Source organism: Vanellus vanellus, assembly GCF_965231255.1.
Source record: "Vanellus vanellus genome assembly, contig: HAP1_SCAFFOLD_105, whole genome shotgun sequence".
Lineage (NCBI taxonomy): Eukaryota > Metazoa > Chordata > Aves > Charadriiformes > Charadriidae > Vanellus > Vanellus vanellus.
The window spans coordinates 1-13,723 of NW_028128366.1; the positions used below are offsets into that span (position 1 = coordinate 1).

The following is a 13,723-nucleotide window of genomic DNA, read 5'->3' on the forward strand; positions in this document are numbered from 1 at the left end:
CCGGAACTCGGCGGCGGCAGCCAATGGGGAGGCGGCGCTGGGCGCGCGGGTCGGCCGCACTTCCGCCGGGGGCCGGCCGGGGCCTGTGTAGCAATGGCTGCTGGGGGCCCTCGTCGCCGTCCTCGCCGCTCCCGGCCCCGCCGCCGCGCAAGAGGCCGCCCCTCCCAGGTCAGCGAGCCGCCCCGCCGCCTCAGGGCCGCCCCCAGGCATCGCCCCGGCACTCTCTCCCCCCCCCCCCCGCCTCTCTCCCCCCCCCCCCGCCTCTCTCCCCCCCCCCCGCCTCTCTCTCCCCCCCCGCCTCTCTCTCCCCCCCCCCCGCCTCTCTCTCCCCCCCCCCGCCTCTCTCCCCCCCCCCCCGCCTCTCTCCCCCCCCCCGCCTCTCTCTCCCCCCCCCGCCTCTCTCTCCCCCCCCCCCCGCCTCTCTCTCCCCCCCCCCTCTCTCTCCCCCCCCCCGCCTCTCTCCCCCCCCCCCGCCTCTCTCTCCCCCCCCCCGCCTCTCTCTCCCCCCCCCCCGCCTCTCTCTCCCCCCCCCCCCGCCTCTCTCTCCCCCCCCCCCGCCTCTCTCTCCCCCCCCCGCCTCTCTCTCCCCCCCCCCCGCCTCTCTCCCCCCCCCCCCGCCTCTCTCCCCCCCCCCCCGCCTCTCTCCCCCCCCCGCCTCTCTCCCCCCCCCCCGCCTCTCTCCCCCCCCCCCGCCTCTCTCCCCCCCCCCCGCCTCTCTCCCCCCCCCGCCTCTCTCTCCCCCCCCCCCCGCCTCTCTCTCCCCCCCCCCGCCTCTCTCTCCCCCCCCCCCGCCTCTCTCCCCCCCCCCCCCGCCTCTCTCCCCCCCCCCCGCCTCTCTCCCCCCCCCGCCCTCTCTCCCCCCCCCCCGCCTCTCTCCCCCCCCCCCCGCCTCTCTCCCCCCCCCCCCGCCTCTCTCCCCCCCCCCCCGCCTCTCTCCCCCCCCCCCGCCTCTCTCCCCCCCCCCCGCCTCTCTCCCCCCCCCCCCGCCTCTCTCCCCCCCCCCCGCCTCTCTCCCCCCCCCCCCGCCTCTCTCCCCCCCCCCCCCGCCTCTCTCCCCCCCCCCCCCGCCTCTCTCCCCCCCCCCCCCGCCTCTCTCCCCCCCCCCCCCGCCTCTCTCCCCCCCCCCCCCGCCTCTCTCCCCCCCCCCCCCGCCTCTCTCCCCCCCCCCCCCGCCTCTCTCCCCCCCCCCCCCGCCTCTCTCCCCCCCCCCCCGCCTCTCTCCCCCCCCCCCCCGCCTCTCTCCCCCCCCCCCCCGCCTCTCTCCCCCCCCCCCCCGCCTCTCTCCCCCCCCCCCCCGCCTCTCTCCCCCCCCCCCCCGCCTCTCTCCCCCCCCCCCGCCTGGGGCCTGCGGGACCCCCGGGGCCTCCTTGGCGGGAGCCCGCCCGGCGCCTCGGCCGGCTCTCCTCGGGCGGGAGCGGCGTTAGTTGCTCTGTGGGCTCGGGTGCAGGGTGGGGTCTTGCTCTGGGGTTCCCCTGGCTCTGGCTGCCCTCCCCTGGGCTGGGCTCGGCCCCTCTGCCCGCCCAGAGCCCCCCCTCCGGGGCGGTGGGGCTCGTGGTGGGCCCCCGGCAGCTCCGTGTCCCCCCCCGCCCTCTCCCAGCCCGGCAGCCCCGTCCTTCCGGCCCTGTGCGGCGGCTGTGGCTCCTGCCGCTGTGGGCTCGCCCCGGGCCGCAGTCAGAGTTGTTCCCCTGTGATGCTGAGATGACTGTGGCTTCCAGATGTTCCCCCCAAATCCGTGGGCAAAGCCACCCCCTCGTTGGCTTTCTGTCTGCACAGCGGGGGCTTGAAAAGGAAAAAAGAGGGGGTGGAGACTTGGAGTGGTGAAGGAGCGGGGAGCAGCTTATTACAACTTCCCAAGAGAGAATTCTTCTTTTCTCGCCATCAAACTGATTCTAAACCTCCAAGTGGCTGGTAAGGTAAAAAAGGACAAAACAATGGTCTCCCAGGTGCTGGGTGCTCTGGTAAAGCTGGAGAAAGCGGCATTTCTGTTCACAGACAGTTGCCGTAACCGCAGTCAGGTATTGAAACTGCGCTTCTCTCAGGACGTAGCCTTGAGCCTGGAGAGCAGCTCAGAAGGAGTTAGCTCCTGCTAACAATTGAGCAGGAGGATACAAAGATTTTGCCTTTTGAAGTATCAAATATGCTGAGTAAGAATGCATTTTTATGGGAAGATATTTCCCTCTAATGCCTACCCCCCAATATTTTCTGCCTGACTTTTAATAGCATAGTAATAGCCAATACTCTTGATGTTGTATGAAAGGTGCTTTTAGGGACTTCTTTGTGCTCCTGATACAGAGAGAAGGTAGTCCAGAAGCAATGATATCAGCAGGGTTTCGGGGCATAACAGTTTAAAAGAAATTCCTTTGTGTAAGAAAGACCAAAGAATTCTTCAAAGAATCCTTGGAGTCTGTCATGACATTTTGGGGGGGCAAATAGAAGAAAGAAAAAAAAAAAAAAAACAAATAGAGGAAAACCCACCTAGGAGCAACCTTTGTGCTCCATTCCCAAAGGAAAAATTTTTACTAGATGTTATCATTGTTATCAACTGATATAATACTTGGACTTATGCTTAGTAAGAAAGGGTGCAGCAAAGAATTATTTCAAGAACTCATTGACGAGCACTGATTTAGCAGTAAGTGATTGAAGTGGGTGTATGCAGTTGTTGCTTTCCCACCTTTTATTTCCTGTCCTACTTAGACTTTTCTTTGCAACTCGGTGTAGTGATTTATGAACTTAGATGGCGTAGTAATCTCTGGTGTGCTGCTTTCCCTGAGGAAAACTTTACATATGAACTTAAGTTTTTGGCGATAGGAACAAATGTAAAATGTTAGGGAGCATTAACCGAACGAGAAAAAGAGGCCTAATGTGCTCCAGCGGGATAATTAGCTTTCTGAGAGCGGTCGTTGGCTGGGAGAGGTTGGGGGGTATTGAGGAGGGGTGCAGTTAGGTGTGTGTGTGCCTGAGATGATCCCAGGGGCGCTTGGAGGGGGAGACCTTCAGGATAGGAAAAGTAACTTTGGAAGTTTGGGCCCTGTGAAGGGAAGTCAGCCTCTTGGGAGCTTCCCTAGGGTTGCAAAACGCTGTTGTGTGTGTTCTTTCCTCAGCGTTTGGATACCTGTGGACGATGGTGACGAGAGTCCGCCGAAAAAGAAAACATCAGGTATTGCACATTACAGAAGTATTGAATACGCCTGATTTTTCTGAGGTTTTGTGTCCCTTCGAAAAGTCTGACTTTTGTGCTCTGGCATTGTTCCTGAAACAGTGGCTTTTCAAGCTGTTCTTTCCTTGTGGCTATCTATCCCTATAGCCAATGGCTTGAGGGTGTATGGTGGGGCTTAGCCCTCTGTATGACGTTATCTGCGGTGACTGTGGCAGGACACAATACTTTTACTGCCAGCAGGAGATAGCCCAGGTCTCTGGCGGTGAGCCCGCGCGTGTCAGCAGAAAGAGTATTTTAAATCAAAGCTGTGTGCTCCCTCCTGGCTGTATTCGCAATGTACCTCTGTTGGTTTTCTATCATGTTCTTATATGGCCTGTCTTTGTTTTTTAGATTATTCCATCTCTGAACAGAAAGAGAAAGTTTCTGCTGTGCTGCAGTTGCCGACCAAGGCAACCAAACGCCCGGCGGCCTCCGTCAGCAAAGATGCTCCATTCACAGAGTCTGCGGAAGAGGTTAGCGAGGGGTTTGAAATATTAGGGTCTGTGCAAGGTGCGAGAGCAAGCAGCTCTCCCTAATGCATCTTGAGGTTGAGCCTGCTCTGAGCCTGTACAGCTGTAGGTGGTTCTTTTCCATTTCTAGCAGGCAGCTCTAATGTGGGCTGGGTTTGCCTTACTCAAGTCTGCGTTATTCTCTTTCTCGAGTTTGTGGTTAAGGAATCAAAATACACTACCTGGCAAGAAAAACTGCATACTTCCTGTGGATAAACCTCTTTCTGCTCATTAGCCACCAGCCCAGGAGAGGATTCCTGTAAGACTTTGGCTCTGTAAAAATGAGCCACCGACTGCTTGACTCCCTAGTTTGGTTCAAAGGTGTAGTGCTATTTTTCTTATTGCCCCATGGGATAAGAGGGCTAAGAGACTGTCGGGCTCTAATTCTTCATTCCTGAGAGCGTCATTAACTCTGATTTGTACAAAATATATTTTTCAAGGGCTGAACTATCACACTTTGGAATGTTTAGGAGCTGACTGAGTGATTACTGAGTGACAAGCTTGTATTCTTTTAATCGCTTCACGTATGAGAGCCTGTATTAAAAAATTAAAGCATACCTGTTAAAGGTCCTGCAAAGATTTGCATTCTTCTGCAATGTGAACCAGCGTGTCATGGTCCCCAAGTCATAGCAGAGCTGACTAAGTCTCAGGAAGTGTGTTTGCTTGGATTCACATTCAAGTTATACTCACGTTGGTACTTTTTTTTTTGTTTTCTTTTAAGCCTCGGTCCACTTCTTTTGAGCCTTCAACTAAAAGACCACGATTTTCGTCGCTCGATGTATCAATGCTGCAAATTGGTAAGGCTGACATCAAGTTATACGACTTGTTTCATTTTCACCCTACCTTGTGTACTGTCCAAGCCTACCCCTGGGGTTCTGTACGGATTATTGCAGGCACGGGACGAGGCAGCATCTGGGAAGACTTGAGCGTGACCTCTGTTTCTTACCTGCATCCTCGCATTGCTTCTGGAGTGGGGCCGGGCGTTTATCTTGTCATCTCAGTGCCAGAGCTGCCTTGGATGCAGTCCTTCCGTTCTGATCCGTCCACTGTTAGCTTGCCAGAAGTAGATTGTTTTCAAGGCTCCTTTTAGGTAGTAGATCCCAAGAAGCCTTTTGTATTTCAGGTTTTTGACTGGCAATACCTTGTGCGCACAACTTGCTGTAGCTGCCAGTGTGAAAACCCGAAAATGTCCTCAAGTGACATAACACAAATAATACGATGATGTGAGAGAGAAAATGAGAATTTATCTTTGGTGAAGCTCGTTACTGTAAACTCATGAACCTCTTCAGTTTCCTTTGAGAGTTACTGATACCTTATGCTCTTCTCTCGTAGCTCAAATGCCGTGTGGAACCCATGCTCACCTGACGAAGGAAACACTGTCCCGTCCTCACAAGAGAATTCCACGTCTGAGGTAAAAATCTTTCCGTTTTCTTTGACTTCTTCCCCGAAAGGTTTACTGCCTATGGTAAGGGAGGTCTCCAGCTGCTTCCTCCCCGAAGAACCAATTTTAAACTTCTTCTTTAAACCCAGCTGCTTAATTGGTGCAGGAGACTAGCTAGAGATTAAAGGTCTGCGGTAAGAGGAAGTGTTGAACTTGAGAGGAGGCTGAGGACACAATCGACAGTGTATCTTCAAGGCAGTTGTTGTGATTTTCACTTTTACTTCTCTGTACTTCCCCATTAGCCAGTTGAAGACAGCAGGTCTTCATCTGAAAGTCACGAACATCTCGTGTCTGTCTCCATCGTCATCGGTGTACGTGCTTGACAAAGTAGTTGGTGGTGGAGGTGCATATTTAAATGTTCTCTGGATACGATTTCTTTTGCCGTTGATGTTTTCAGCACAAGCCGGAACGGCAAACAGAGCATCAAAGCTGCTCCAGACAGCTTCTTACCACTGAGGCCGCCCACTAAGGAGCGCGCTGCGCCAGAATCCGCCACTTCAGATGAAAATCCATACCATGAAAATGATACAGAAAACATTTTCTCATGTAATTTTGGGTGCACTGAGTTTAAGTGCACCGCATTTGAGAGCGGGTCAAGACTCTGCTTTGGGCATCTAATCTCCCAGTCGTTGCTTATTGTGGTTTGGCTCATATTTTGGAGCAGATCTGGAGCATGAGAAAGAGATTCTTTTCAGAGGAAGCTAAACTAGAGAAGGTTCCTGGGGAACGGGTCTAATGCACTCCAACTGCTACAGAGCATATAGTCCCTGAGGTCAGAGCAGGGCGGGTCTGAAGTAAAATGTCCCAGCAGTATGGATGTTGTGGACATTGCCATTCTCACTGTCAGCATGATCTTTAACAAATAGATTGAGCAGAATTGGTCAAGGCTGGTTGAAATGAACTCTGTCTTGTCCCACAGAGTAAAGTGGCCTCCTCAGGTTGATGCAGATATTTGTCGGATGTGCAAAGAATATTTTTTTCTTTCTAAAGAAAAACCCAAAAAGCCACCGTGAATTGGTACGCACTGATAACAAATGCCCCACATATAAAAATTGTGATTCTCCTCTGTTGTTTTTTTCCTGCCCCAAAGCGTTCAAGCCTCCTCCAAGGAACCAGTGATGACTGTGAGTCACGTAGAAGAACCAAAACACAGAGGAGATGTCTGTCCACGTCCAACACTAAGGACCGGTGAGTATCCCCATGGTTCCAATCCGTTCCACTTTGTAGGTAGACTTCAAATCGGAACAGGGCATTTCCTATACACTGGCAGATGATGTTCAAAGTGCTTGCCAGAATTCAAACCTCCTGACCATACAGTCATCATTAAAAGTTTTGGGGTTTTTTATTTATCACCCAGAAATTGAGAGCTGTGTCTTTCTGATGGTGATTGAAAGTCGACTTCTTGTTTTCTTACTACTGCTTCTCTGTGCAGGTGTTGAATGTATAGATGTTTGCTGCCCGCAGTGGTCGCAGAGAGGTGATACGATCAGGTAGAGTCTCTTTTAATGATGGTTCTTGTTTCTTTTGGCTCTGCGTGAGTGTGTCTCTCAGCCGCTGGTAGAGTCCCGAAGATGACAAATGGTATTTGATCGTCTCAGTGCTGTGAAAGAGGAGTAGCTAGCTTGCGGCTCCGGAATTGCTCGCAAGCCAGGTGCATCTCCAACACAGCTCCCATGCGAGAGCCGTGCTGCGTGACAAAGAGGGTTGTGCTGGTGTGGTGTTTGCTGTGGGAAGAAAGCCAGTAAGGGTGCGAGTGGTGGCCGTACCAAGTTGTCCTTGGATTTGCAGAATCCGTTTTGGTTTGTGAGTCGTTCTGCCGAGCCATCAACGAGCTGACATTTCATTTCTTTCGCTTGGAAACTCGCATCCTGAGCATAAGGATGAGAGAGCTTGTAAAGCCTGGTGGGACTTGAGGCAGTTTTTGGGACTTAGAGGATGCGTGGGGTTTGACTAGGAGGGGGAAAAAGGCAGCGTGCGGTTGGGTTTGAGAGGCCAGTGGCCTCATTGGTGTTGGCTGTCTGAGCTGGCAGGACTGTGAGTTCTGAGGGCTTTGTGGTGTTGAGGGAAACGGGTTTTGGGGGCAGTAGGTGCAGCTAGAGGGAGAGATTTTGTACGGCGGTAAGATGCACGCATCTTTCTGCAGTGACCTGCCCTTACATGAGAGAGGAGAAAGCGTAGATGGGAGCAGAGAGAGGTTCAGTTGCGGCAGTCCTGTTTTGTAGCTAATTCTGTCCCTGTTCTTCTCCCTGCTTTAAACACTAGCGCTATATTTAGCTGTGCGGCACTGTTGTGTGCTTAAAGTGTCAGTGGTTCCCCTAAGCTGGAGGGGAGAGATGGAGAGAAAATAACTCATGCGTTCAAGTAAAAGGGACATTTTCTTGCCTTTTTTTTTTTCGGATTTAGCTACTAACTGAAACGATTTGACAAAGCTTGTGATATCTCCTCTTACCATGCTGGACTGAAAGCCGTTAAAGCACAATGAGCGTAGAATACCGTGAGAGTCTGGTGTAGGTCTCCCTCCTGAAAAAAAGGGGTCTTTTGGTGACAATGCGAATTTGTGTTTTTGAAGCAGGGACATATATCTGGACAACTTCAATGTCTGTGTATTTGTTTGCTCTTCAGAGTCTGCGTGGTTTGAATGACAATCCTCTCCAAATGGGGATAGTCACTCTCTTGACTGGCCTGTAGAAGGCAAGTAAACATCCTGTCGCTGTCCCATTTGGAATTCAGTGTGCTGGTCTTAGTTTCCCGAAGCTCACTCTGTTTGGATGCAAGTCTAGTTGCAGATGTTCCTGTTACACCTTGCAGTAGAACACCCAGCGTGCAGTGTTTATCAGCAGTAGATCACAAAGCACTCGATAGAGGAAGTGCTGGTTGCTTCCCTGTTTTCCAAATAATGCAACTGATAAAGAGAAAGAAAAGGAGTCTTGTACAAGTAGATGAAAAAAAAAATAATTCCAGAGCTCCCAGCTCTTCATTCTATCCCAGTCTTGCTGCTAAGAAAGAACAGTGCTGGAAGTTGAGGCGATATTGTCACATGTTGATGTGCGCAACCGGGGCTGTAGTCAGAATAAGCCTTGAAAAAGCCTTTCTTGTCCAGAAGGTGAATTCCTGAGAATTCCATGGGACAGGACGGTTACACAGCTCACTTCTCTCTCTCCCTCTCCTGGCAGGTACTGCACACCAGAAGAAAACTCTCAGGAAGAGGAAGGAGCAGTGAAACAAACCATCGCAGGGGTAAGCTTGTGTTATTCACAAGGAAAATACAGCTATTTGTGATCAGAAACTTCAGCACTCTCCACTTCACATGACTTACTCAACAATATCTGTATTTGCCCAGGTTGTTTTTTTCCCAGGAAAGTGGGAGCATTATTTGATGAGTAGCGCTGTTGCAAAGTGTTTTACGCTGCCGTTAATTTTGTTTCTGGACTATTAGGAGCACGCTACACTATACCGTTTTGATTCTTCCCCTTTCATGTGTTGGGTATAGCCTCAAAATCTTTAGCGCACAGCCTTAGTTGACCTGCAAAGCTGGACTGGGGTGTCTTTAGTCTTATCTTGTTTGCTGGGATGGGAAGTACATCTCTTTGACTTTCACCTCTGGTCAGGATTGAGGTCAAAAATAAAATTTTAATAATGGAAATCAGAAATAGTAATCTCGCTCTCAACTTGATACCTACACGTGGAGGCTTTGCTGGGGTTCTTAACGCTAGCCCAAGCCAAACGAGCTTTCTGCCTCTCTTGCCTCTGAGTGCAGCACTCCATGGGTGCACAGTTGGAATGCAGTCGTCAATAAAAAGTAACTCTGGGGTTTGCTGGTTGGATGTGTATACAAAAACCCTTCCAGTTCCCTATATAAGCAAGATTTTCTGTCCTATCCCCGAGCAAACAAATCTGTGCTTGATTGCTAGCTTAACGTCCATTTGTCTAATAGAGGCAGCGTGGCATTGAAATCTCAGAACATGCGTTATTCCGAGGACACCCAACACGTGTGCAGTCCAAAAAGTCAGCCAGCCTCAATGTGGAAGGAAAGAAAGTGCCAAGCTTGGGAAAAACAGCGGAACGCTTTCCTCCGCTCACAGAGGTACCGTAGCCAACAGTTTGTTACACAAAACAGAAGGCTGCAACAGAGCTGCAGGGAACTCCTCTTATTCTAGGTGGTTCTTGAGGCTTTTTGAAATCTGAAGAACTTGCATTGAACCTGTTAGCGAGTGTCTGTGGCTGTGACTTCACAGTGCGAGGGTCAGCACTAAAGCTGGTTTGAAGGATTTCGTGTGCTCCAGCGCTCCTTCAGTTGTGCTGCCCTGAGGGTTTGTGGGCCTTCTGTTACCAGGACAAAAAATGAGTCCAGGTTGAACACCAGTCTCCAGAGCAGTGCTTACTCGACTCATCCAGTTATATTGGATGTGCCTCTTGTCCTACTGTGGTGATAGAACCTGAAAGATCAGCTTGTGCTGGTCCATGGTGCCGACCACCGGGGAGTGGGAGTTCAGTTTCCCCTGCTTGTATGAATTTTGGCTGCTTTTATTCTTCGGAGTTGCAGTCTAATTGAGCTCCCCCCGCCTTTTCCTGCCTGTTGAGGATGGACTTGGAAAGGGCGAGCAAATGCAGAGTTTACAAAGTCTGCGGAGTTGATGCTGGGTACAAGGGAAAACGGGTGTTTTTCTTATTTTGCTCACCCAGATTCAAGCAAGAAGATGCTATTGCAGATCAGAGTATTTTATACTACCAGACATACTGATTTATTTGCATTCCTTAAGCAGACTTAGATGGGAACGTGCAAATTGCGACCAGTTGCGTGTACAACCTGGACTCCCCATTGCCTGACTCCAGTGTAGCTGCCTCAGTTTCCCCCTTTGCCGTTCCCTTTGAAGTCCCCCACCTTCACACTCTTTCAGGCTCCTGACTTAGCTGCCTCAGTACAGAGGATGCCCGCTGGGGTTGGCTTAAACCTGGGTATTGCGAGGGCCGCGGGAGCACGTGGGAAAGGAGTTTGCCAGACTTGTGTTCCATTTTCAGCTGCTTTAGCGTGTTTGCTAAGTTTACGGGTTTTATCCCAACTTCCTTGGTGAAAAGAAATGGCAGCAAGCTTGGGCTCTAAAGTTCAAAGTTGGGATGCTGAAACCAAGCAAGCAAGGCAAAAGCGCTATCGCTCACTGAGCCAAGAAACCGTCGAAGGCAGTTGCTTTGTCACCTGAGCTGAATTTACAGGCCGTGTTTCAGTGGAAAGCTGCCCCCAGGTCAGCGTGCTCCGTGCTCTGTTTCACAAGTCCTTCCCCATTGAATTGTTCCTTTCAGGCCATGGAGAGAGAGGTCAGTGCCGCATTTGGCAGAGGTGAGCCAGATGAGATCATGAGCAGTGCCTTCAAACTAAAGGTCACTCGTGAGGACATCTGCACGCTCAGGAACCTTTGCTGGCTAAATGATGAGGTAAAACCAGCTGCAGCACAGGGACAGTCTCATTCAGCCTTTATTGAAAAATACCCCTCCGCCGTGTACAGAAGTCTCATCAACGTTCTTTGACGACCTCCGCTGCAGAGCCTAGAAATCTCTGTACAGTTCTTACTTGAGGTATTGAAGGGTCGAGTGTTTCTGGAAGTTCCTTTACTTCTTGTATGACGCAGCTTCCAGGAGTTAGTTCGTGTTATTGGCGTGGGGGGCAGGTGTTTTGATCAAACTGCCGATGTAACCCCGTGTGAAATTCTGGGAACAAAAGCTGACAGCTGAGGCTGGAGTTCTCTCCGCTGCGTGCTTAAGGGTGGCCAGAAAAGACGTGGTGCTGTATTTTTCGTTGGGAAAGCCAGCGTCTTATTTTTACACCTCATGGTTACTCTTTATGGTACAGGTCGTTAATTTCTACATGGGTCTGCTGATGGAAAGAGGCAAGAAGGAAGGGTATCCAGCGGTCCACGCTTTCAGTACCTTCTTTTATCCCAAACTAACATCGGGGGGCTATGAAGCAGTCAGGAGGTGGACCAGGAGTGTGGATGTCTTCAAGCAGGACATCATCTTCATGCCTGTGAACTTGTGAGTGCACTGGACACTAGCTGTGAGTTCCACGGGCTTTTTCTCTGGAGTTGGATGGGGAGAAAAAACTGGCAAGAGAAGTCATTTAGGTGTTGGTGGGTGTGCGGCACAAGGTTGTGCTTTGTCTCACAGTCACCTTTTAATAACAGGTCATAGATGTCAGAAAGAAGACCATCACATACTTGAACTCACTGGCACAGAAAGGGGATGAAATTTGTCAGACTTTGCTGTAAGTAACCGCTCCGTCACTGCTTTTATGGTGTGAATGAGGAGAGGGTTTTTAGATTTAGTCGCTGTAAGGCGACTGCAAGTTTTCACATGGCTTGTAGATAACCAACCAGGAATCCTGGAGTTGCTTGCTGCGAGTTGTCTGGCATTGACTGCTTATCTGGTGTCACAGCGTCCCCTCCACCCAGGGTCTGGGGTGCCTGGATTCTGCCACCTTCCCGTGATAGGCACAGCCAAATACGCCATAGCCCCGTGGCACACGTGTGCCGACTTTGTTAGTCGGAGCCCAGGGTGTGGGATCAAGGCACCCGGTGGAATTATGGCATTACGGTTCCTTGCTTGGTTTGTCTCTTGGTCCTCTGATAACATGTAATTTGGGGTTTTTTGACCTCTCCGAAGCAATGAACTTAGGTTTGTGTGGAAGTCTCTGTTGGAATTGTTGGCCTCGTTCTTGACCATTAGCTCACAGCCTCTCCCCATGTTTGTAAGTTTCAGATTGGGATTTTTCCTCCCAAATCAGCCTTAAATCAGCTGCTGTGAGGATCCTCTGACATTTTCCCGTCCTGCCGTCCGTCTTCCTGTGATCCTTCAGCCGCTTTATTTTGTTGTTGGCCTAAATTACAGAGATGAAAAGGGATTTCTGTTTTTCCCTTTTGTTTTAACCAGCCAATACCTGCAAAAAGCCGGGAAAAAAGAAACCTGGAGCTGAATGTTTCGGAGTGGACTCTTCACAGCATGGAGCCACGTGTACGTGAGCACCACTTGGGTTTGAAATGGGAACTGTCAGTGCTTCTTTGGGGCCCAGATCCTGGCACGTGACAAAGCAAAGGGTTGAGCTGATGTTTCTCGAGGAGTTAATAGTAAAAAGCGGTCCCTACAGACTGGATTTAAGAAAGGTCACTTGAGAAAGACGCCGTGCGAACCTCGAGAGGCCTCGCAGGGAGGAGGGCTGCTGCCCCTTCTGGGCCTGCCAAGAATTTGGATCGTAGTGTCCGAGTCCGGGAGGCAGAGGGGAGGGATGGTGCGCAGTGAACTGGGTCTGTTCCTCGTGGGCGGGAGTGGGTATTCGGGATTACGCAAGTAGGGTCAGGAGTGTGCGGTGAGCGCAGTGTCGGTGTGGGTAATGTGCGCTACTTCCAAGTTGCTTTTCTTTTGATACAGAGGGAAATCCTCCATCTTCTTTGCATTCCTTAGGAGATCCCTCAGCAGCTGAACGGAAGCGACTGCGTCGTCTTTATGTGCAAATACGCAGATTACATCTCCAGAGAGAAACCGTTCAACTTTACCCAGGTGAGTGAAGGTCATAAACCCCTCCAGCCCCTTTCGCGCAGGGACAGGAGCCAGGGAGGTTACGCAGCAGCTCTTAATTGTGTCTGGGGCAGGGACTGAGGTTTTGTGCCCCGTTTCGGTGCGTAGTTGCTGGGGTCAGAACTTCCAAGTGGCCTGGGCAGGGCAGAGCTGTGGTTCTCCATCCCCGCCTTTGGGAGCTGCTGCCGGTGAGATTCCTCTTGGGCAAGATACTGCCGCTGCTTATTTTTATTTTATACCGGTCTTTTGTTAGCGTGCTTGTAAGCTGTCGCGCGGTCAAGTCAATCTGGTTTTGTTGGGTTGTCGTGTCACCCTCTTAGGAGCCACGTGGGGTGTTGTACCCAAATGGCTGACAGTTCTTAAAGGGAACATCCTATTAAGGACTCCGCTGGGCGTTTATGCGTGTTTTCCGCCTCTTTCTGCCGTGATGTCGTTATTTAATGGATTTCTCTTCTCTTTTCAGACTCACATGCCATACTTGCGCAAGAAGATGGTGTGGGAGATAATCCATCAACAGCTGCTGTGACACGTGGACAATTAGAGTTCTTATCTTAGTCACTTTTCTTAGAGCTTAGTTACATTTCTTAGAGCTTAGTTACATTTCTTAGAGCTTAGTTACATTTCTTAGAGCTTAGTTACATTTCTTAGAGCTTAGTTACATTTCTTAGAGCTTTAGTTACATTTCTTAGACGAATTTTCCTCTTTAGGTTATGAAGTAGAAGTTAAGATGGTTTATTCCCCTCCCACCCTCCTTATTTTGGAGACAGTAACTCTGGGTGGTTGTTTTTTTTTTTTTTCTGTCTCCAGGGAGTTATTTAATGTGAAAAGAGAAATATTTATTTCTTTATATAATTTAAATATTTATTTTAATAAAAAGAGCCTGACTGGAACGAAACTCTACCTGATAATGACAGAGGGTGATTTATTCTTTTTTTTTTATTTAACTGAAAAAAAAGTTGGATGTAGCGATGTGGTCTTTTGCTCCCTCACAATCCCCCAGGAAGAGGATTGGAG

General features: G+C 50.8%; 1 long non-coding RNA gene across 1 annotated transcript; it reads left to right on the forward strand.

The window, feature by feature from the left end:
• The first annotated feature begins 11,247 nt into the window (after nucleotides 1-11,247).
• On the forward strand, nucleotides 11,248-13,506 carry LOC309684510. Its single transcript, XR_014270300.1, has 4 exons — nucleotides 11,248-11,402; nucleotides 12,068-12,148; nucleotides 12,596-12,691; nucleotides 13,173-13,506. It is a non-coding gene; the product is annotated as an uncharacterized lncRNA (long non-coding RNA).
• The last annotated feature ends 217 nt before the right edge of the window (nucleotides 13,507-13,723 follow it).